This window comes from Ictidomys tridecemlineatus, chromosome 12, assembly GCF_052094955.1.
Source record: "Ictidomys tridecemlineatus isolate mIctTri1 chromosome 12, mIctTri1.hap1, whole genome shotgun sequence".
Classification (NCBI taxonomy): Eukaryota; Metazoa; Chordata; class Mammalia; order Rodentia; family Sciuridae; genus Ictidomys; species Ictidomys tridecemlineatus.
In genome coordinates this window covers 39,618,186-39,639,025 of record NC_135488.1, presented here as the reverse complement: position 1 = coordinate 39,639,025, position 20,840 = coordinate 39,618,186, and the positions used below count along the sequence as shown (strand labels likewise).

The 20,840-nt window shown below is 49.1% G+C and overlaps 1 protein-coding gene and 1 long non-coding RNA gene across 8 annotated transcripts in view; one reads left to right on the top strand and one right to left on the bottom strand.

The window, feature by feature from the left end:
* The window catches only part of Npas2 (neuronal PAS domain protein 2), a 152,079-nt gene extending 143,860 nt beyond the window's left edge, over positions 1 to 8,219 (bottom strand). The window contains exon 1 of one of the 6 annotated variants that reach the window (XM_078028570.1): positions 8,082 to 8,219. The gene's annotated coding sequence lies outside the window, so the exon portion shown is untranslated. Of the gene's footprint in view, positions 1 to 7,318; positions 7,643 to 7,911; positions 8,044 to 8,081 lie in introns of those variants that run through there. The other 5 variants (XM_078028568.1, XM_078028569.1, XM_078028572.1 and 2 more) reach the window with 5 other exon arrangements.
* A 795-nt stretch (positions 8,220 to 9,014) lies between these two features.
* On the top strand, positions 9,015 to 17,598 carry LOC144369269 (uncharacterized). Of its 2 annotated transcripts, XR_013428747.1 has the most exons (3): positions 9,015 to 15,257; positions 16,933 to 17,045; positions 17,256 to 17,598. It is a non-coding gene; the product is annotated as an uncharacterized LOC144369269 (long non-coding RNA). The 2 variants fall into 2 exon arrangements; XR_013428746.1 differs by having other exon boundaries at positions 16,933 to 17,598.
* Positions 17,599 to 20,840: the final 3,242 nt, after the last annotated feature.

The window sequence follows — 20,840 nt, the reverse complement described above, 5'->3', positions numbered from 1 at the left end:
AAAGCTATGGGTGGAAAGTTCCAGAAGCAGCTCAAAAATAAGCAGCTCTGTTATCTCTACTGAAATCAGCCTGACCAGAGCCATCCAGCCAAGAGACTGTTATGAGTCAAGGCCCACATCTGAGGGGAAGCAGAAGTTCTCTAGCTTGAGGGACCTTAACTACCGCAAATGTGTCATGCTGAGTTGCTGTGAGTGAATTCCTCTCGCTAGGAGTCACGGGGAAGGAGAAGGGGGAGAGGCCACGGAGGTCAAATCCTCCCTGGCCACTGAGAAGGCCTTGGAGAGGCCACATAAAGATGGCTATCTACCTGTGGTCATTGGAAGAACTGATTCCAGAGCTAAACAGCAGCGGTTCTCAGCCATATTCCAGCCCCCACCACCCACACCCACCCCAAAAGTTGGGTGTTCAAGTTTTCCTTCTATTTTTATGAGCTCTTGGTCTCCAGGGAAACAGGCATCTGTTGCGGTAACCGATGGTGACACAGAGGGCCATGTGGACTACACAGACCCACGTGTCCAAGTGGCGAGTGCACGATTGGCGGGATCCATGGAGCAGCCAGACTGACTCCTCCGTGGCCTTTCTCCCGCACACCTGCTCCAAATCACCTCTGCAGCTCCCAGGCAGAGCCTGTCCCCACGGCTCTGTCAACAGCAGGCTGATCAGAGCGCTTCACCTTCTGGCCAGCTCAGCCGTGAAGCTATTTCTAAACAGGTCTTGACCTCACAAAATAGGACAGTGGAAAATTACAGCCAACAAGTTCCAAAACGGAAAACACGCTTGTAAACATTTGTATTTTAAATGTCCCCCAAAGGTGTGTTTAAAAGATGAGCTGTCATCCTGTGACACTGTTGGAAGTAGAGGAGCCTTTAAGAGGTGGGGCCTAGCAGAAGGCAGTGAGGTCACAGGGGGCGGGCCCTTGAAGAAAGACTGGGAGCCCCGCCCCTTCCTCTCTCTTTCACTTCCTGGTCACCATGAGGTCAAACACAGCTCTGCTACCAAGTGCTTTCACCATGGTGTACCATCTCCCCACTGGCTCTAAACCAACAGGACCAAGTGACCGTGAACTGAAACCTCTGAAACCATGAGCCAAAATAAATCTGTCCTCCTTTTAAGTTGTTTATCTCAGGCATTTTGTCACAGCAACAGAAAGCTGACTAATCATCTGGATGTTTCTACATAACAGTTAAAGACAAATCTGAATTCCATTAAAGTGGACTCTTTGTGAAACTACAGTACAAGGCCTGCTCCCGAGTGCCTTTGTGACTACAGGCTGGATTTGAAATAGAATTAAGGAGGACCAAAATGTTCATGTCTGTATGTCAAAAATAGAGATGTTAATTTTTTTAAAAAATGTTTAAATGGAGGCATTCTTATTTGTTGGGAGTCTCAATGGTTTCTTTTGACACCTCTTAGGTTATTGCAGATATGTAATAACTAATCATTCTACTCATATCAAGATATATGGGATGCTTTTGTGCAGACAACCAAGACCGAAAAGCTATGCTAGGTGCTTTACACTGTCCCCAGCAAGGCTACGGATTGTTTTTGAAGACATCTTTGTCTTGATGTCTTTTTGTCTTTTTAACATCTCCTTTCCTACCAGAGGACAGCATATGGTCAGCCTTCCCTGGTATAAGAGTGATACCTTGGCAAATGTGTCATTCCCTAAAAGCAATGGCCAGTTCTTATGAGGTCCATCCATCCCGTTTCCTCCCCTGTCTTCTCTAGCAGAAGTGGGAAAAAAAAAAAAATCCAAGAAACTGTCTTTACAGCTGGGCCTCATGTACGACACAAAGTACATGTTTAAGTGACCACGGCGCCTTCAGAGAATGGGGTTCAGAGGCTGTCAGACTATAAATTCTGGGGCAGTTCAACATCTGACTGGGTTTAGAAGGTTCTGGAAGGCCATCTCCTTGGGGTTTTCTTGGAAACAGATCACTGGAGGGGTGTGTCTCCTAACATCATTTTCAGGAAATTTTTCAAGGTTCCTGTAAGGCTGATTGTGTCTATTTATTTTTCATGACACTCCTCAATTTCAAAGATTCCCTTTTGTGCCTTCACACATCGCTGAAACACTCCCCAAACAATCACATCTGTCCCAACCCACTCCCACCCTCCCGTTTGAATCCATGCATTCAACTAAACTGAGGTGGAAAATACTTTTTTAAACAAAAGTCCAACTGTACCAAACATGTACAGAACTTTTCCTCTCATTATTCCCTTAAGAAATACACTGTACAACTATTTACACTGTATTAGCTATTGTGAGTCATCTAGAGATAATCTACTAGATGTGCATAATAAGTTCTATGCAGACACCGTGCTGTTTACATAAAGGACTGCAGCATCTGTGGATTGTGGAGGGGAGTCTTGGAAATGATCCCTTGTGGACTCTGAGGGATGACTGTATAGGTAGTCATTAAAAACATGTTTACATGTAATTTTTGATGACTAGGGAAATAAATGCTTATATTCCGATTAAGGGAAGCAACCAGAATAAGATTTGTAAGCAGTATTATCTCAAGCATGTGAAGATGCTCAGAAAAGACTTGGAAAATGGATAACACATAGCATTAGTTAAGATGGAGACATGCCAAATGGGAGAAATTCAAAGGGGCAGCTCTTTTGGTTGTCAATTAAGAAGCATCTATCAATATTTCAAACAGATGCATCTTTTTACCCAGAAATCCCTTCCTAGTAATCCTTGACCTAGAAAAACTTGAAGTGTACACAAAGATAGACCGATAAGGAAGTTAATAAACACACGGTTGGCAGTGAAGAAATGGAAACAAAACGTTTATCAATAGGAATGAACTAAGTTATTTCCCATCCCTTCTGAATAATACTCTGCAGCCTTTGAAAATAAAGAAGTAGATGGGAAGTCATGAAGCAAAGACGTCTCAATGCCACAGTGTTGTTCTTTTTGAATGTCACTAAATATTATGCATAGAATGAGTTCTGTTTTTAAAACACATAAATGTATGTATGTAAACGCACCGGAAAACGACTAGCAGAACATACCCGTGGCTACCTCTGGAGAAGGGCAGAGAGTTATGGGAGGTATGAGTTAGCATGCTTTTGGCCACAGCTCACAAAAAAACCTAACTGGACCTGTTGCACACAGAAATCAAGATCCTCAAAGTGTCCCAAAGCAGACTTTTGGGGACATTCAGAAGCTCAAGGACACCCTGATGCCACATTCTTCACCTTTGTATGCCAGCCCAGGCTGTTCTGGTGGGTGCCCAGCTCACAGGCATTAGGCCCATATACCACACTAGAGGGGAAGAACAGGGCCCTTTCTTCTCTTGCCTCTTTTTAAGACCAGGGAAACTCCCAGAAACCTCTGAGCAACCCACCTGACATTTTATTGGGTAGGCCTAAGTCCATATCCTCATTCCTGAGCCAATCACAGACCAGGGCAGCAGGCCCACCCAACTGCTTGGCCAATCAGGATTTATCTTCTGAGACAGGTGGGAGAGGGAAGACTCCCCAGCATCACTAGGTTTCTGCCAGGCCAAGAAGCAGGGATAACCTGCCCGCACAGGGGAAGGGAAGCTTTTTGTCCAGAATGGGTACTGTGTTATCTGAAAATTTATAGAAGATCACACCCATGCATTTTGTAAAATCCAATATAAAAATAGTTTAACGCCTAGAAGGGAGGCGAAGAGATACACCTCAACATATCGGGCAGTCTTCATTTTTAAAATTATTTTCTGTCTTTCCCAATCACTATGAGATGCACTTTGAAAAACAAACAAAAACCCGGGTGATTTTGAAAAATCATCTTCCGCATTTAATATTTTGACCATCGGTGGGCATAAAAAATTCTCTGTGAGACTGTAACTGTGACATTTTTGGTTCAGTAGAGGCAGGGAAAATCACACAGAGTTACCAGCCTACCTTTAGATGCAACGTTGATGGGGAACTTATACTAAGGTGAGAAGAACAGGTTGATGACTTTAATTCTTACAAGTGCCCAACCAGGGAATAGAGTGATGTCATTCCAAGTGGAGAGGGGCTTGCCTTTCCCTTTGCACAGTATTTTTAAGGAGTGCATGAGGACCCGGGCACTGGTCTCTTCAGCGGTACCTACAGGACAGGTACCAGGCATAGACTCAGATGAACATAATCCTTGACGGGAAGGAAGCTAGCCACAAGCTAGGGGGCTGGGGCAGAAGGAGAGGTGAGCAGCTCCCACTGGTTCTAGTTTGCATCTGGATTAACCTCCATACTTGCCTGCTTGGCAGCCCTACCTGCCCAGTTCCCTACCACCTCCTGCCCTGAGTTATCTCTGATTGGTGAACGACATGGAAAAACATGTAAGGAAATGCTTCCTCCTCCTCGTAGTCTAGCCCCCTCTCCTCTGTAGGACCAGAAAAGCCATCGCTTTGGCTAGGCCTGACATTCACCCTTTACCCACAATCCTGGTCACCTGGCTAGGTCAGCATCCTTAGCACTGTTTTTCTTAGAAGGATGCTTAGGTTCAGAAAAGTTAAAAAGTGATTCCAAGTCACAGAGCAGCTGAGCGGGGACATCTTCTCCAAATCTGTCTGACTTAAAAATCTGCGCTTCATTTCCTGCTAACTCACAAAAGCTCTGTTGTGTATTCATACACAACAGGTCAGCAATATGGAGTCCTCCCAGGAAATCCCCTCTCCCTGACTCCTCCCTGGTCACCACCCTGCAGTGGGGCATCCCAGGACCTCTTTTCCAGTCTAAAAATAATCCATCAATCTCTCTCCCTCTCTTCCATCTTGTCATCTCCCCAGGGGCAGACATGACCCATCTTTATTTTGGGACACTGGGGCCTGCTATGTGGTACATGCCCCATAAATGTGTGCTGGACTGGATGAAGTGTGTCCCAGACCCTGCCTGGGCTGCGGCACCTGGAAGACTCATTCTAGTTTGCATCAGATCAACTTCCATACTGCAATTCAGCTGAGAACTGCAGGAGCCAGACCCCGGCCCAGAACTCCTGGATTCAGGACGCGTTAAACAAGGGCCCTGGTGATTCAGGGGCACAGTGATGCCCCACGCCCCTCATCCCTTTCCACGGTGTTTATTCCACACCCGAGTAGGGGGCACGCTCTCTCCTTTTTATTCTAAATCATCAAATGGAACTACATATTAAGAGCCGCAAAAGTTCAAGTGGTGTTTGGGGAAAATTTACTGGAGAAATGACTTTGCCTAAAATACCAAGCCGTCCCTAATTTCAGTCGAAGAACTCAAATTAGAAGCAGTCGTGCCTTAAAGACTGCATGAAAAATTCCCCTTTTAAACATATGCTCATATTTAATAAATGCTTATTTGGTTCTCTAAGGTACTATTAATCATCAGGTTTAAATAGGATTACTCACAGTTAAGTGCTCCATTAGCATTCAGAAATTTCTAACCTTTGGATAGTGCTTACCAACAATTCAGCTCATTTCCCACACTTATTTATTGAGCATCTATTATGAACAAGACCTCAAAGGGACGAGATGAAGAGGTGAGATATGAATGTCCCTGACCTCTTGTCTTTGCTACAAGTAGAACCAGGACCAGGAACATGCTAATCAAACATTTCTGTAAGTAAATAGTGCATCAAGTACCATTTTCGCTATTTAAATGCAAAACTCAATTACATGTGTGCTATGATGCAGCCAATTAAACTATTGGCATAAAACAGCCAAGAATACTGAGTCACCAAGCTATTTTCAACACCTTGCAGTCTGACCTGTCTTAGGAAAGATGTCACAGTGTGCCTGGTATCAACATGGGACAGTGGGAAGAAAGCACATGCTTGTTTTAAAAACTAAGAAAGAAGACAGCCCTTTGGCTTTTAAGGATCAAAAGCAAGACTGAAGAAAACAAACCTAAAGATGGAGATACAAAAAGTATACACACACACACACATTATTTTAATCTTCAGACATTCAAGAACTTTGAATCTCTCACTTCAGAACAAGTAAGTGTTAAGAATGAGCTATAAAGGTTCCAAGAACTAAAAATGACTATACAAAATATAAGATGGATTCAACTTGTTAATGACACATCACGTGATGTGTGTTATTTATCATTTTCATTATTTTTAAATCATTTTCACAATTAGATTAGCCAGAAATATAAAACAGGGTCCAAATTTAAAAAACAAAAACAAATGAACTTGAAAACAAGGCTTTTCTATTTAAAGATCAATCTTTCATTTACCATCTGAATACTCTCTTATCCTACCCAGGAATTTATTTTTCATCACACTAATTAGTAAAGTCTCACTTGGTTCTTTTCTTGGCATGCTTCACTGGGTGGGGGGGTGTTTTATTAATAACATATTTCCTCTAGAGTGTACTCCCTTCTTTCACCTCCATAGGAGTCTCTCTGGGGAGTAGTAAGAATAAAACCCTTCCTACATTTGTGCACAGTGGGACAGATCCGCAAATAAATAGAGGCATCGATTTCTGAGAAGAAAATGGCTAAACACAGCACATTTACCATTCTTCTAAGCCACATTCCACATTTCTTTGTAAGATGGAAGATAATTACTGAACGTCTTTATGTTGCACACTTTATTTTTAAATCTTTAACTAGACTGCCACTTCTACTGGTCCTGGTTGAGCTGAAAGGAAACACTGAATTTTTGCTTTTGTAACACAGTGGCCCAGGTCAGAGAAACTCTTCAACATTACACTTATATTTATTTGGGGATTATTTTAAAAATAAATTGGGGGGTTATCTTTGGCAGACGTTTTCCTTTAAGGAAATCTGAGCAACAGGAAGATAGAGCTAGTATGTGCCCTTGAATCTGAAGGGTGCCTTCCAAGCAAGGCAGCTCTCTTTTTAACGCAAGCCATAATTAGTTGGTCAATTCACCGGATGGGGACTTTGGTTGCTTTGAAAGAGACAGAGGTGTTGACAGAGCTGAGTTTGGCCAGTAACTGGTTCAGAATTAATTTCCTGGGAAGTCCAAATAGGAAAACCCCTCCTATTAAGGAAAAGAAGGTTTGGGCTCTAATGATTCTGACCGACTAGCTCGCCTCCGCTGATTAAGTAATTTGATAACCATTCAGTATTTTACCTGTAAAGCCACAGGCTGACCACTTTAAGGATCCTGGGGCGGATACCAAAGCAACCTGTGAAGAGGAAAGGCTGCAGTTCTCCCCTCTAGGACCCCCTCCTGCACACCTGTTGAACGCCAGGGCTTTTAACTTTCGGAACTGAAGAGAGGTTTTAAGACGTAGTGGGAGTTCCTGTGTATATTTTAGGTTTCCATCTTGCTTAATCAACAAAACTGGTTACTAATTATTTATGAATCACAGGGATGAAAACAAACTTTCTTACCTTGAGCAGTTAAGGAGTGGCAGGCCGAGAAGTGAGGCTGGTTTGAATCTAGCCCCTTGGTACCTGTTCCTTCCTCAGGTTCCCCCACCCAGCGTGGCTCCTCAGAGAGGTCAAAGGTGCGCCCCTCCTCTGCTCGGGGAGGGGGCACACCTCCCCACCAAGCCACACGCTGGCATCCAAGCTGGGGCGCTCCCGGCCGCCAGACGACTCGCCCTCCAAGCTCACAGGACCCGGTACCCAATCCAACCCAGAACCAATCCCGATCCAGGGACCGGGGGACACTGCCAGCCCCTGCCTGGGGCGCGCACGCCGCGCTCTCCGGGGGTCCCGGGCTCCCCAAGCTTAAGGGACCTCGTGATGCGGCTCTGGGAGGGCAGCGCGCAATCTTCAAATCTGCCCTCCGGAGACCCGGCCCCTACCTACCAGGGTCTACCCTCTTAAGACCCCTTCCCCCAAATTCTGAGGTTTGGGGCGCCTAGTCCTCTGCCTGCCGCAGCGAGACGCGCCCGGAGCCCACCATCTGGGTTGTCACTGTCGTCCAGCAGGACGCGATGCTCGGGGCGGCCGAATTGTGTGTGCGGAGGGGAACCCACCTCTCGGCGCCCTGGGTCCCCGGCGCTGCGCAGCCTCGCGCAGCCTCGCGCCGGAGCGCCCCTCCCGGGCCCGCGCGTCCCCCGCGCTGGTGAGCAGGTGACTGAGTCCTGCGACCCACGCGCACGTACTCCCACCGCAGGACCCCGCGCTCTCAGGGGCAGCCCCTTACCTCCGAGAGGGCCGGGGCGGCCCCGCGGGGCCGGACGCGGACTGGGCCGGGAAGACGCGCCTCCCGCCGCCGCTGGGAGCCGAGGCGGCGAGCGGGCGCGGCGAGCTCCTCCCGGGCGGCGGCGGGAGGCGCTGCTCTCGCTGCCGCAGCCGCCGCCGCCGCCGCCGCCGCCACCGCCGCGGGTTTCCAAGCTGCGCGGCCGCCGCTCCTGGGCCGCCGCCGAGCGGGTCCCTGGGCTCCTGCGGGAGGCCGGCAGCTCGCGCGGCAAACTCTTCCGCACGCAGAGCCGGCGGGGACAGCCGCCGCCGCCGCCGCCGCTCCCCCTCCCTGCTCCCTCCCACCTCCTCCTTCTCCTCCTCCTCTTCCTCCTCCTCCGCCTCCTTCGCTGTGCGGTCGCCACCGGCGGGGTCTCTCCTGGCCGAGACCCAGCGTGGGACGCGCACCCGGCGCGTGCCGAAGGCAGACCGACCCCAAGACCCGGGCTTCCCTGGGCCGTGTAGACACCCGCGCGCCCCTAGGCAGCCGCCGGCCCTGCGGTGCCGCCAGGGACCCTCGGCCTGGTCCGGCCTGGAGCGCGGGGTCGGGACTAGGATGGGTGAAGGAGGCGTTGTGCTTGGAGGTGAACCAGTGGACAGGGGAAGCCAGCAGCTGCGGACCTGCCGGGCGAGGTCCCGTTAAAGTTGTCACTGGGGGCAGCCAGGACTCTTTCGTCCCCGCGTACTGCAGACCCTCATAGCGCCTACTGCCACCCTGCTGTCCCACGTCGGGGTGGGGGGTGGCGAGCACGCGACAGTCATCCCCTCCACGCTGATCTCGAGGAGCAGGGCTATATGAAGTCCCCGACCCCCAGGGCACCGGGCGCATCTCTGCGGGGACCACCGCGATAGTCTCCTGGAGCGGCGGGAGTGCGGGCGGGGGCAGGTGGGAGGTGGGGGCCCAGAGAAATGTGGGTGAACACTGTCCACTTGAGGTCAGCAGTAGCTGCTGGAGAGAAATAATGAGTGCCTCTTCCAAGACCAACGTAGCCCGTCCGGAAAATGGGTCAAGGATGGCAAGGAACCAGCTAATTGTCCCCACTTCGCAGGCAGAGGCGAGTGGGGTGGGGGCTGCGGCCAGGAGCGCACACTCGGAGCCGGGCTTTGCCTCTCCCTCCCCTCCCCCGCTGCCCTCCTCTCCTTTTGCACCAGTGCAGGAAATGTTCCACTGACCTACATATTTTTCCAAACATACGTGACCTTTTTTTTTTTTCCCTCTGTGGGAGGAGACAGGCGAGAATCCAAGAAAAAGAGAAGCTGGAGAGGCAGCAACGCGCGCGAGAAAACAGGGAGGCTTTTTACCAAGCTCAGGCAGACACCGAGCCGAGACGGTTGCGTGCACCGAGCCCCCAGGAGCCGGGAGCTGCTGTTCGCTACTCTGCGGGGCTCCGAGAGCGAGTGGGGTGAGAGGGGGACAGCGCGCCCAGCCGAGGTCCGGAACGGTGGCGGATTTCCCCTAAACTCGCAGCCTCCTCCGCCCTTGCCCCGAGGCGGCGACCACAGCTGGCACCTGGGTAGAAGCCCCAGGAGGGAAGAAATCTCCGCCCCCTGCCTCAAAGGTTACCCCCTCCCTGACATCACTTGGGTACATTTCCTGGCGCCGCGCTCTGGGACGTCCCTCGGTCGCTTACACGTCCTGACAAGGGACCCTGGAAAAGAAAGCGCCCCCTCTACCTCTCGCCCCCTCTCCTTTACTTTGGTCATACTCTATTTAGTGGCCAGGGGGGTCTCCTAAGGCCCTTGCCCAGAGTCAGCCCCTGCAGGGGACCAGGAGGGTGCTCCCCACGCGGTTCCAGGGCCTAGCTTTCTCCCAGGCTCCCTGAGTTCCACAGGCCCTCTCCCGCGCAGACCCGACCAGAGCGCCTTATTTGGGCATGCAACCCCACACCGTCAATTAGATCAAAACGCTCACACAGAGCTCCTTTTTCCCCCCTGTAAAGTAGGTCATTCTCTTTATTTCCCACTTGTATTATTTTTGTCTAATTCTCCTCCTGAAAAATAATCAGCTGTAAAGAGCTTTGAGCATCCTAAGAGCCGCCGTTATTCTTGGGCTTGCTCTGACTTGGAGGGCTTTTCAAGAAAGAAGAGGCGTTTGGCCACATCAGGAGTTGAAGCTCCTCCCTTTCCAAAAGGAGAAAAACATTTTAAAAGAAATTTTTACTTTATTCTGCTTTATGTTCCCCTGATCCTCCTCTCCTTCAGGAGATCGGGTTTGACCCTGCCCTCAAAGCAGGGCTATGACCATCATCGGCTTAGGATGAGGTTGTGTAAGAGAATTTAATGAATCTAGAGCCACCTTCCTCCTCCTCCTCCTCCCCTCCCTTCTTCCTCCTCCTCCTCCTCCTCCTCCTCCTTCTCCTTCTTCTCCTCCTCCTTCTTTGCTTTGAAAGAGATTCCAACTGCCTCTCCTTCTCCCTTAAGGAACTTAAACAGTCCCTAAAGGATCTCTGAAATGGTGCATCAAATAATTTTACAGTGCAACAAGTATTTTTCTTATGTCCTGTTTTCAATCCATTGTCCAGTAATTCGGTGTTTGCCCATTTCTCACAGAGCTGATGTGTAGGCGGTTGTTGTGTGCTTTCCAAACTCCAGCCCATCTGCTAGTGCTAATCCCACCCAGTAGGAAGGAGAACCTCTCTGACTTTAAGACCACAGGGTCCCCAGAGGGACCTCAGATCTAGAGGGGAATTGCAGAGGAAGGTCTACCTCGCGTTCGTTCATTCGGTGCATGACAGTTTGGTTCTTTTGACTGACAGTTGTTGAAGGGTTGCCATGAGTCAGGCTGGGCTTGGCCTGGAAAGGATCAAGGGAACATTGGGGCAGTTTCTGTACACAAAGGGTTTACAATGTTGAGACAGGGATAAATATGAGCTAAATAGGGCAAGTGCCAGAGACAAAGTGCCAAGGCAGTTCAAAGGAAGCACTCAGAATGGGCTTCTTGGAAGAACTGGAATGGGTGCTAGGATTTTTCATTAACCAGATAATAAAGCCAACCTAGATCCTAATCTATGCAAGAACCATTTCAAAACTGCATTGTCAGTTATGAGAAATTGTCACGTGGTCCAGTCATTAGCCCTTTGAAAGAACCTGACTTTATTGATTGAGTACTGCAATGGTGTCCCCAAGGAACCCCAGATATTTTTCAAAGAATCAAAATGGCGAAGAGAATCAATTTTTTTTTATAGTCCCTGGTATCAATCTGCGGAGGTCTAGTGAAATAATAAAAAGTTTTCACAGTCTAATCTGATATTCTTTTCCGTAACAGAAGTTGAATCTGTGGCATATCCTGATTTAAAATATTTATCCAATTAATTTCTCAACATAAGTGTTGGGTGGTTTATGGGCGTCTGTTTGTACTGTTTCGTATGGGTGAGAGTGTGTGGCCATGATGATAATTACAATCAGGAGGGTTTGGGACCCCCTTTGGTAGCTTTAGACAATAAGAACAGAGTTCACACTGGATAATATCACAGTTTTTCTAAGATCTATTTTTTTTTCTCCATTTTAACTTAAAATTCAGAGGAAACTGAAATACAAAAGCAGTTTCTGTTAGGTACAGTGGCTTTATGCTAGAAAAGGAAAATGTAGCCACGGCCGGCAGAAGGTAAACTAGGCAGGAGAACGCACCAGGAAGAGGCCTCAGGACCCCAAATTGGTGACTCAGAAGCCAGGGCCTATGAGCACCAACTAGTAATCAAGAATGTCTACCTTGGGGCTCAGCGGTAAAGAGCTCACCAAGTGCAGCCCTTGGTTTGATCCTCAGCACCACACATAAAGAAGTCAATTAAATAAAGATATTGTGTGCAACTACAACTAAAAATTAAATATATATTTTTTAAAGGCTCTTTTTTTTTTTTTTTTTTAAAAAAAAAGAATGTCCACCTTCATGTTGCAAACCTCAGGGTCAGAAAAAGAGAGTTCTTGTTCCTCAAAAGCTTCATAGGAAAGTTCAGGATCCAGCAGGCTGTCACCAGGGCCTGGGGATGCTACAGGGGACAGTCAAGGCCTTGTGCATCTTCTTGGTAGAGCTGAGACTTGACTTGATCCATGCGCATCACATCATGTGGTCAGCTAGCTAAAGAACGGGTAATGGGCGTGCAGGACCCAGGGAGGAAAACTGGGCTGGAGGCATCTGAAGGTGACTAAGCCCTAGAGTCCCTGTTAATGTCCCACCAGTGAACTGCAGTGCTTCTGAGCATCACAGGAGAAAATAGCATATGTGTGTGTGCGTGTGTGTGTGTGTGTGTGTGTGTGTGTGTGTGAGCGTGTGAGTAGTATCGGCCTACATAAACACACAAGTTAGTAAAAGAGGAGGTGACACTCTGGTCAATATGGGCACTTGAGAATGATATTTCTTTATATGTGAGTCCCTTGAGAAAGCCCTTCATGTCCGTTTTCTCTAATAAGGAAGCTGGATTTTTGGTCCCATTGACTTCGATTCTAAGAGGTTTATTTAAAAAAAAAAAATTCAGACTTTTTTTTTTTTAGAGCAATTTTAAGCTCACAACAAAACAAGCAGAAGTACAGAATCCCCATGTTCCCCATCTCCCACAGATCCCCACTATCGGCTTCTCCACCAGAACAATGCATTTGTTACACTTGATGGACCTGCACTGACAAGTCAACGTCACCCAGAGCCCCAAGTGGCCCTTAGTGTTGGCGCTTGGTGTTGAGCATCCTGTAGATTGGGTCCAAGGTTGAATGACATGCACCGCCCTTAGAGCGCCACACAGAGCTTCATGGCCCTTCCTTCCTTTGTCCTCTACCTCTTTATTCCTCCCTTCCCAATCCAGTTTTGCCTTTCTTTTTTTTTTTTTTTTTTGGGGGGGGGGTAACGGGATGAACCCAGGGGCTCTTAACACTGAGATACATCCCCAAAATATATTTCATTTTGAGACAGGGTCTCCCTGAGTTGCTAAGGGCCTCACTAAGTTGCTGAGGCTGGCTTTCAATTTGCGATCCTCCGGCCTCAGTCTCCAGAGCCGCTGGGATTATAGGTGTGTACCACCGCGCCTGGCTAGTTTTGCCTTTTCTAGAATGTCTTCTAGTTGGAATCATACACTGCATGATAATCCTTTTCAGATTGGCTTTGTTCACTTAGTAATCTGCATTTAAGTTTCCTCTGTCTTTTTTTTTTTTTTTTTTTGGTGGCTTGATTTGATAGCCCATTTCTTTTTAGCACTGAATAATATTTTATTATCTGGACAAGAGGACTTTTAAAATGATATCGTGGTAAGTAATGCTTGCAGTAATAAAAGGTGACATTTATCTAATACTTAGTTGCCAGGTGTTTACATCACCTCGTTCCATCTTTGCAATGTCCTGTACAGAAGTGATTGATTATTTCCAGTTGGCAGATGAGGAGTCTGACTTAAAGAGCCTCAAGGTGCCCTTAGTCACTTGGGAAATACGCGGCAGAGAAGGGCTTGAACGTGGCTTTGATGACTGAGAATTCTGAGCTCCCTCCAGCCAGCCCACCCCTTGGACATGTCTGATGTGGTCATGGCACCTCTCATCTCCACGAGGGCTTGTGGGATGACCCCAGCTGCCAAAGCAGTCCTGCCACGACCCTGCACTTCTCTTGTCTGTTTGTCCTTCTCTGGATGCATGGGTTATTAATATCTTTACTCCATTCTTAAAGCAGCTGCCTTCCAAGTGCTTGGAAGAGAACCCTGGGATGGAGGACCGGGGTGGGCAGAAGAGCAACACTTGATCCCGATACCTGAGGGAAGGAAATAAAGTCCAGGGGTCAATATGTGCATTACTGGCATCTTGGCATCTCACCAAGGGGCTCTTTGGACTCTGGCAATCGGCTGGATGGGAGTGTTCTTGGGTAAACATGTGATTTTCAAGCCACCCCAGGTTGGGTTCTGAGGTTGGTTGCCAGTTCCTTTCATTAAAGGGAGACTTTGGGTACAGGTGTAGCTGCCTTCTCTTGACCCCAGAACAGGGAACCAGAGCAAGTCAGCTCAAAGAGGGTGCTTGGTTGAGCTGTGACCTCGGTCACCCTGCTAGTCACTGTGGTGGCCAGGGATACAGCGTTCTTGCTAGAGGGAGAGAGATGGTGGGCATTCTGCCTCCCACTGCACACTGAGAGCCATCGCGAGTGACCCTGGGGAACGTGGAGGGGATGTTCAGCAAGTGCAAAACAGAAGGGAAGAAAAGTGTTTTGTGTTCGTGGCGCCAGGAGCTGGGCGTGGGGAGGAAGGTGGGAGGGCAGCGAATGTGGGTGAACTGTGAAAGCACCAGAAGGATGGGAGGTGGTTTCTCCAGCAATGGGCGAGGGGGGTTCAGGAGGAACGGTGGAGTCGGAGCTCCAGCTCCACGGAGGTCCAAGAAACCGCTTGACTGCGTGGGGCGTTTGCTCCCAGCTTGCGTTGGTGGAGGCGCAGACAAGCCGGTCCAGACATGGGCTTTTCCAGCAAGTGCAAGGAACACCCCTTGAGAACAGGGCACAGCCGGGCTGACACACAAGTGGCCGATGTCTTTGCTTGTGCTTGGCCTCCTGTCGCGTTTAACTCGGCTCCGAGTTCTAATGTGTTTGCGCGCATCTGTGCGTAAGAACGCATCTGCGCAAAATGGGCATCTTGAGTTCCTTTCCCAGCGCGGGTTTCCATGTCGGTCTCATTTTGAAACTCTCCGACTCCTGGCGATGCTGTTTGAATAGTTAAGTTTCTGCACTAACAGTTGCATAATCTGCCCTGTGCTTTGCCCAGGAAGAACATCTAGTGATATGAAATTCATGACACATAGTTCACTTGAAGTGAAAAGCTAATTATAGAAAAATGTTCTTGGAGGAGCTATTTATAGCCCCTCCCCGGGTAGGCCGCACACTAGCGCTTCCTGCACGGGCAAGCATTATTTGATCAGCATGCTTTGTTGCAAGATTTGGGTGAAAAGGGAGCTTTTCTCAATGGCTCCCGGGGAGCACTTGTGTTGGCAGTGAACTTGTTTCCTCCCGCCCTTTCCCTCATCTCTTCCTTCCCCTTCCCGCTGTCTCTCTCTTCTGTAGCACAGTCCTCATCGAGAATATTCAATAAACTTTCTAACTACAGAATATGAATCTTGCAAGAAAAAGGAGGTGGACTTCCAGCCTACAGGAGAGTTCCTTGCTGTGATCACCATGACGGAGGCTTTGCAAGTGAGTTGTGCAGAAGAAGCTGAAGCCAGTGGGCCTGGAGCGCAGCCACTGAGGAATGGAGCAGGCACCTGGGGAAAGTGGTTTGGAGGGTCCTTTGAGGGGCCTGGTATTGAGTGCACTGGTTCAGTGGCACAGAAGTGGACATTCTGATGTATTTCTTCTTTCTTTCTTTCCTTCCTTCTCTCTCTCTCTCTCTCTCTCTCTCTCTCTCTCTCTCTCTCTCTCTCTTGGATTGGATTTCTTTCTTTCTTTCAGGGGCACCTAATCACCGAGCCTATCACCAGCTCTATATTTATATTATATTTAGAGACAGGGTCTCACTGAGTTGCTTAGTGCCTCGCTAAGTTGCCGAGGGTAGTTTTGAACTCGCAATCCTCAGCAAAAGTGAGGTGCTAAGCAACTCAGCGAGCCCCTGTCCCTAAATAAAACACAAAATAGGGCTGGGGACATGGCTCAGTGGTCCAGTGCCCCTGAGTTCAATCCCTGGTTGCCTCTGCCCCCCACCAAACAATGAAGTTTAAGTCCTGTGATACCCACAGAGACCCATGATCCCTGAACCTCTCACTCCCCAACAGTGGGATCCGGGAGCAGTTTTCCAGTGACCTCTGGGAAGTCATAGTGATCTGGCCCCTTCCTGTGCTGGGCCTGGGTGCCCAAGGAGGTGGTTGGAATAGAGAAGTGGCGTTTCCACCAGACGCTGGACTGGCCGGAACAGGCCCCTGCATGACATGGGAGCTGTGCCTGGGATTTGGGGCTGAGTTTACACCCTTCCTGTGCATGTCGCCTTCATCCCTCCTGAGAACAGGAGCCGTTAACCCTGCTGATGATGGAAATGCTATTCTCACCCCAATTGGAGGAAAAATGCCCAAAATATGTTGAATGGATTTTTTTTTGATACTCAAAATCATTGCAAGTGATTTTCTGCTTCCAAAAAAGAAATGTTGATAACTTTTCCATATGGTAGTTTTCTGCTATGATTGTTAGTGGCTTGGCAATTTTTAATATTAAATTCCTAATGGTAAGCAGAATTTTATCCAGTTTTAAACCCGTAAGACCAGTTAGATTTTCAGAGAAAGAAGTCCTTATTTTGTCTTTATTTAGATTTAAAAAATGTGTCTGTCTGTATCGGCTGCTAAGGTTGAAATGTTCATGTTGCCTCCAAATTATTTTTCTTAAAATATTTTTTTTAATGACTGTGTCACAATTGAACCTATGAATTGGGCACAGTGGGATATTTCAATGTATGTTGAAATCCTCACCCCAAATCCAGGCTGTTAAGAAGTGAGTCTGAGGTGGGAGCGGTGGCACACGCCTGTCATCCCCCGTGGCTTGGGAGACTGAGGCAGGAGGATCCCGAGTTCAAAGCCAGCCTCAGCAAACATGAGGAGCTAAGCAACTCAGTGAGACCCTGTCTCTAAAGAAAATACAAAAATAGGGCTGGGGGTGTGGCTCCGTGGCCGAGTGCCCCTGAGTTCAATTGCTCGTACCCTCTAAAAAAGAACTGAGGCTGAGAAGGGGTGATTTGGCCATAGAGTGGAGCCCATAAGAAAGGACCTAATCATCTTATAAAAGCATCCCCAGAGACCCCGGGACCCTCCCTTCCTCTACCCAGGGAGCCGGCCCTCACTGAAAACAGACCCTGCTGGCCCCCTGAGCTTGCCTTTCCTGTCTCCAGAACCTCTGTCTACGGTGTTTGTCACGGCAGCCCGGAGGACTCGGCCCCCAGATCCCACAGTCGTCTCCAGGCTCAGGGACAACCCGGAGAGTGGACTCGCAGGCGCCACGCAGGCATGTGGCCCTGAGGGCTGGGTGCCGGGTCTTGCATTCCCCCAAGTTCCCTTTTCCAGATCCCATCATGTGCAGTTCAGTGTGGCCAGGGCCCAGGGCAGAAACCTCTTTTCCACCCAGAATCAACTCGCAGGCGGGCAGGCGGCGGGACAGGGTCGTGCCTGCCTCACACAGCTGAAGCGTTCAAAATGCTTTTCCCAAAAACACCAGGGAGGCTCTCTCAGAACCACTTAGTAGCACTTTGCCCCGTGGATGCAGCCACAGCAGAAGAAGTCACCTTTGTGTGCACAAGAGAGATGGTGAAGGTGACCCCCGGGATGCTGGAAGGAACCCAGGCCGCCTGCGCTCCGCCTGCCATGAAAGGAGAGCACTGGAGACTTCCAGAAATCTCCTTCCCACTGTCAGAGGGATGAATCCTGTTTGCATCCTGACCTCAGGGGAAAGGGAAAGGGAAACCAGTCTTTTCAGGTCTGACTTTCCTTTATCTTGGTGATTTTTTTTTTTCCTTCTCACTTGCCTTTAAATAAATTCACTGAATCGTCTTCCACCCCAAGGCTAAGGAGAGTGATGCTCTTTGGAAATCTGGGTTGTATTCATTTGCATTTGGTACTTGAAGTGTCTGTGCCCAGGTCTTCTCCTGGGGAGGGGCGGGCCGTCTCTTGAAAGAAGATCAGAGCTGGTTCCTGTGCTGCTTGAGAAGGCCATCTCAGGACTGGCTGACTTCACTTAGCATAGTCTTCTCTAACGCCCTCCATTTACGTGCAGATGCCATGATTTTGTTCTTCTTTAGTGCTGAGTAATATTCCATGGTGTATAAATGCCACTCTTTTTTTTTTTTTATCCATTCATCCACTGAAGGACATCTAGGTTGGCTCCACAGTTTAGCTATTGTGAATTGTTCCAATCCCCAAAGAAACAAATACCAAATGTTTTCTCTGATATGGGGGGCAGGGGTGACTCAAAGTGGGGTAGGGAGGGAGAGCATGGGAGAATTAGATTAATTGTAGATAGGGAAGAGGGGTGGGAGGGAAAGGGAGGGGGCAGGGGATTAGCAAGGATGGGGGAATGTGTGATAGGCATCATTACCCAAAGTCCATGTATGAAGATGTGAATTTGGAGTCCACATACCTTATATACAAACAGAGATATGAAGCATTGTGGTATACGTGTGTGTGAAGAATTGTAATGCAAAAAAAGAGAGAGTACATGAATAATGGCATAGTTTGGCGTGAACATACTTTATATACAGAGATACGAAAAAGTTGTGCTGTGAGTGGGTGATAATGAGCGTAATGCATTCCACTATTGTCGTGTATGTGAAAAATTTAAAAAAATTTAAAAAAGATGCAGCTCAGTGGTTAAACACCCCTGAGTTCAGTCCTGGTACAAAGAAAAAAAAAGGTGAACATGTGAAAAAAAGAGAGAGAGAGAAGGCCGTCTGGCTGGCAGAGCTCTTGTGCATGTGTGTGTGTGTGTGTGTGTGTGTGTGTGTCTGTCTGTCTGTCTGTCTGATGCAGGTGGAACAGGAACTACACATAGGGCCGCGCAATCCCGGTGCGTGGCAGGGAGGATGCTCAGTTTCAATGGGGACCTGACAACCTGGCCGTCACCCTGTTGTCCCCCACTGCTGCACCTTCATAAAGCAAGGGCATCGGGGACTCAGGCCAGGGTGCGCACGCGCTTCCTGTGCCCCACGGGGCCAGCTGGGCCGACGCCTGCAGGGAGTGGACGCTCCAGGGAGCAGCTGAGTGCTCAGCTCCCGAGGAGGCCGGAGGCCGGGAGCCTCCCTCTGCAGGATGGCTGTGCCCGGCTAGGGGACCAGCCCTGAGCCCGGGTGGCACTTCTGTTGTGCTCTTGGTGACATGAGAAGGGGCTGGTGCTTGCTGAAGGTCTTTCAGAGAGCAGGGCTCCCAGGGACACGGCGCTGTCCTCGTCTGGATGAGCCCTTGGTGCAGGGGACATCTTCCAGGCAGGGTCTCCCCCTGGGAGGGACGGAAGCCGCCCTGGCAGAGTCGGAGGCGGGGGCAGGCCCGCGTTCCTTCTCAGGGAGCAGCTTCTACAGTTCAGAGGAGCCAGACTGAACCCCTTCCTCTCTTCTCTGTGTCCCCGAATGGGACAGAGGATGGGCACAGTTTGGGGGAGATGCTGGGCTCCCCAACCCAACCCCCCACGGTGGCCTGAGGCCAGTCTCCGGGCACCTGCAGGCTGACGTGGCCCCGGCGTCCTCCTGAGTCTCTGCCCCACAGCAGGTGGCCTCCCGGTGTCCGGTCCGCCCCCCCCCCCCCCCCCCCCCCGCCATCCTGCAAGCATTCTCCACAGCTCCCCCCCAGCCCTGGGCCCCATGGGAAGCCCTGGGAGCTGTAGTGGGCCAGGGGGCTCCCCCAGGGACCCTCCGCGCACCAGGAGGCGGGTGGGAAGGAAGGGGATTTGGGGAGCGGGTGGGTGGTGTTTCCAGCACTCTTCAGGCCGCGCTGCAGGCTGAGGCTTCAGAGAGCAGCGGGGCTGTGCCAGTTCCTCCAGCCGAGGGCTGGATCAACAGAGGTCCCTCTCTCGTGGTCTGGAGGTGATCAAGATCCAGGTCTCAGCAGGCCTGGCTCCCGCTGGTAGCTCTAGGGGGACCCTCCCTGGCCTCCTCCAACTCCTGGTGGCTGCTGGTAATCCTTGGAGATTGTTTTGGATTGTGGAAGTGTCACTCTTGTTGTATCCTGTCCTTCACTCTGTGAGTGGCCGTGTCCAGTCTCCCTTTCCTTTCTCTCTAAAGAACACCAATTACACTGGAGGAGGGACCACCCCAAACCCACGGGGCTAGCCGCCTGGCTTCCTGCCGTGATGTTCTGCCTTGCCACAGGCCCAAGTAACGGGGCCGAACCACCATGGACGGAAACCATGAGCCCAAACGAACCTTTCCACACTGGAAGTTGATTATCTCAGGCATTTTGTCACAGTGACAGAAAACTGCCTAACACGGAACCCAGTGAATTAAGGAACTTTGTTTAATGATGGGTATGAGGTCATCTGAATTTAAATGCATCCACAAAGACCCGATTTCCAAATAAGAGCACACTCACAGGTCCTGAGGGGGAGGATTTGAATATAACTTTTTGGAGGGACATAATTCACCCAGTAAAATCTAACAAAAAACATGATGAGTGCTCAAGCACAATGAAGAGAGCGAAAGGGAGAGTGTCACATGTTGGGAGTCACAGCGGAGTGATTTATAGTTATTTATATCTAAGTAGAAAGATGAAAGGTATACTTAGGTAAGAAAAAGAAAAAAAATGCATTCAGTGAATTCATTTTAAGTTCAGATACGGGTGAGGCAATGATTACAATAACTGCAAAATTAATAACTTGTGTTTTCTGGCTTCTCACCGTTATCTGAAGCTTATATCATGAATCTTGACATCTCTAACAATATATTATTCATTCAGGCAAGTAAACATGGTCTCATAAAAAATAAGTCACTAGCAAGAGAGTCCTTATCATTTGACATTGAACAGAAGAGAAAACACAACAGGGAAAAAAAAGTGTGTCACTGGCCATGGCAAGTAGAGCATGAATGGGATTTGAAGTCTTGCATTTAAAACTGTTTACTTGGCTAAACAAAGCTCTTCAGTTCATGAGGTCATGTCTTAGTCAGATTTCTGTTGCTGTGACAAAATGCCCGAGATAATCAGCTTAATAGGAGAAAAGGTTTATTGGGGCTCAAGGTTTTTTCAGAGGTTCTGTCCATACTCACCTGGCCCCATTAATTTGGGCCTGTGGCCAGGCAGCACATCCTCGCTGGGCACACCT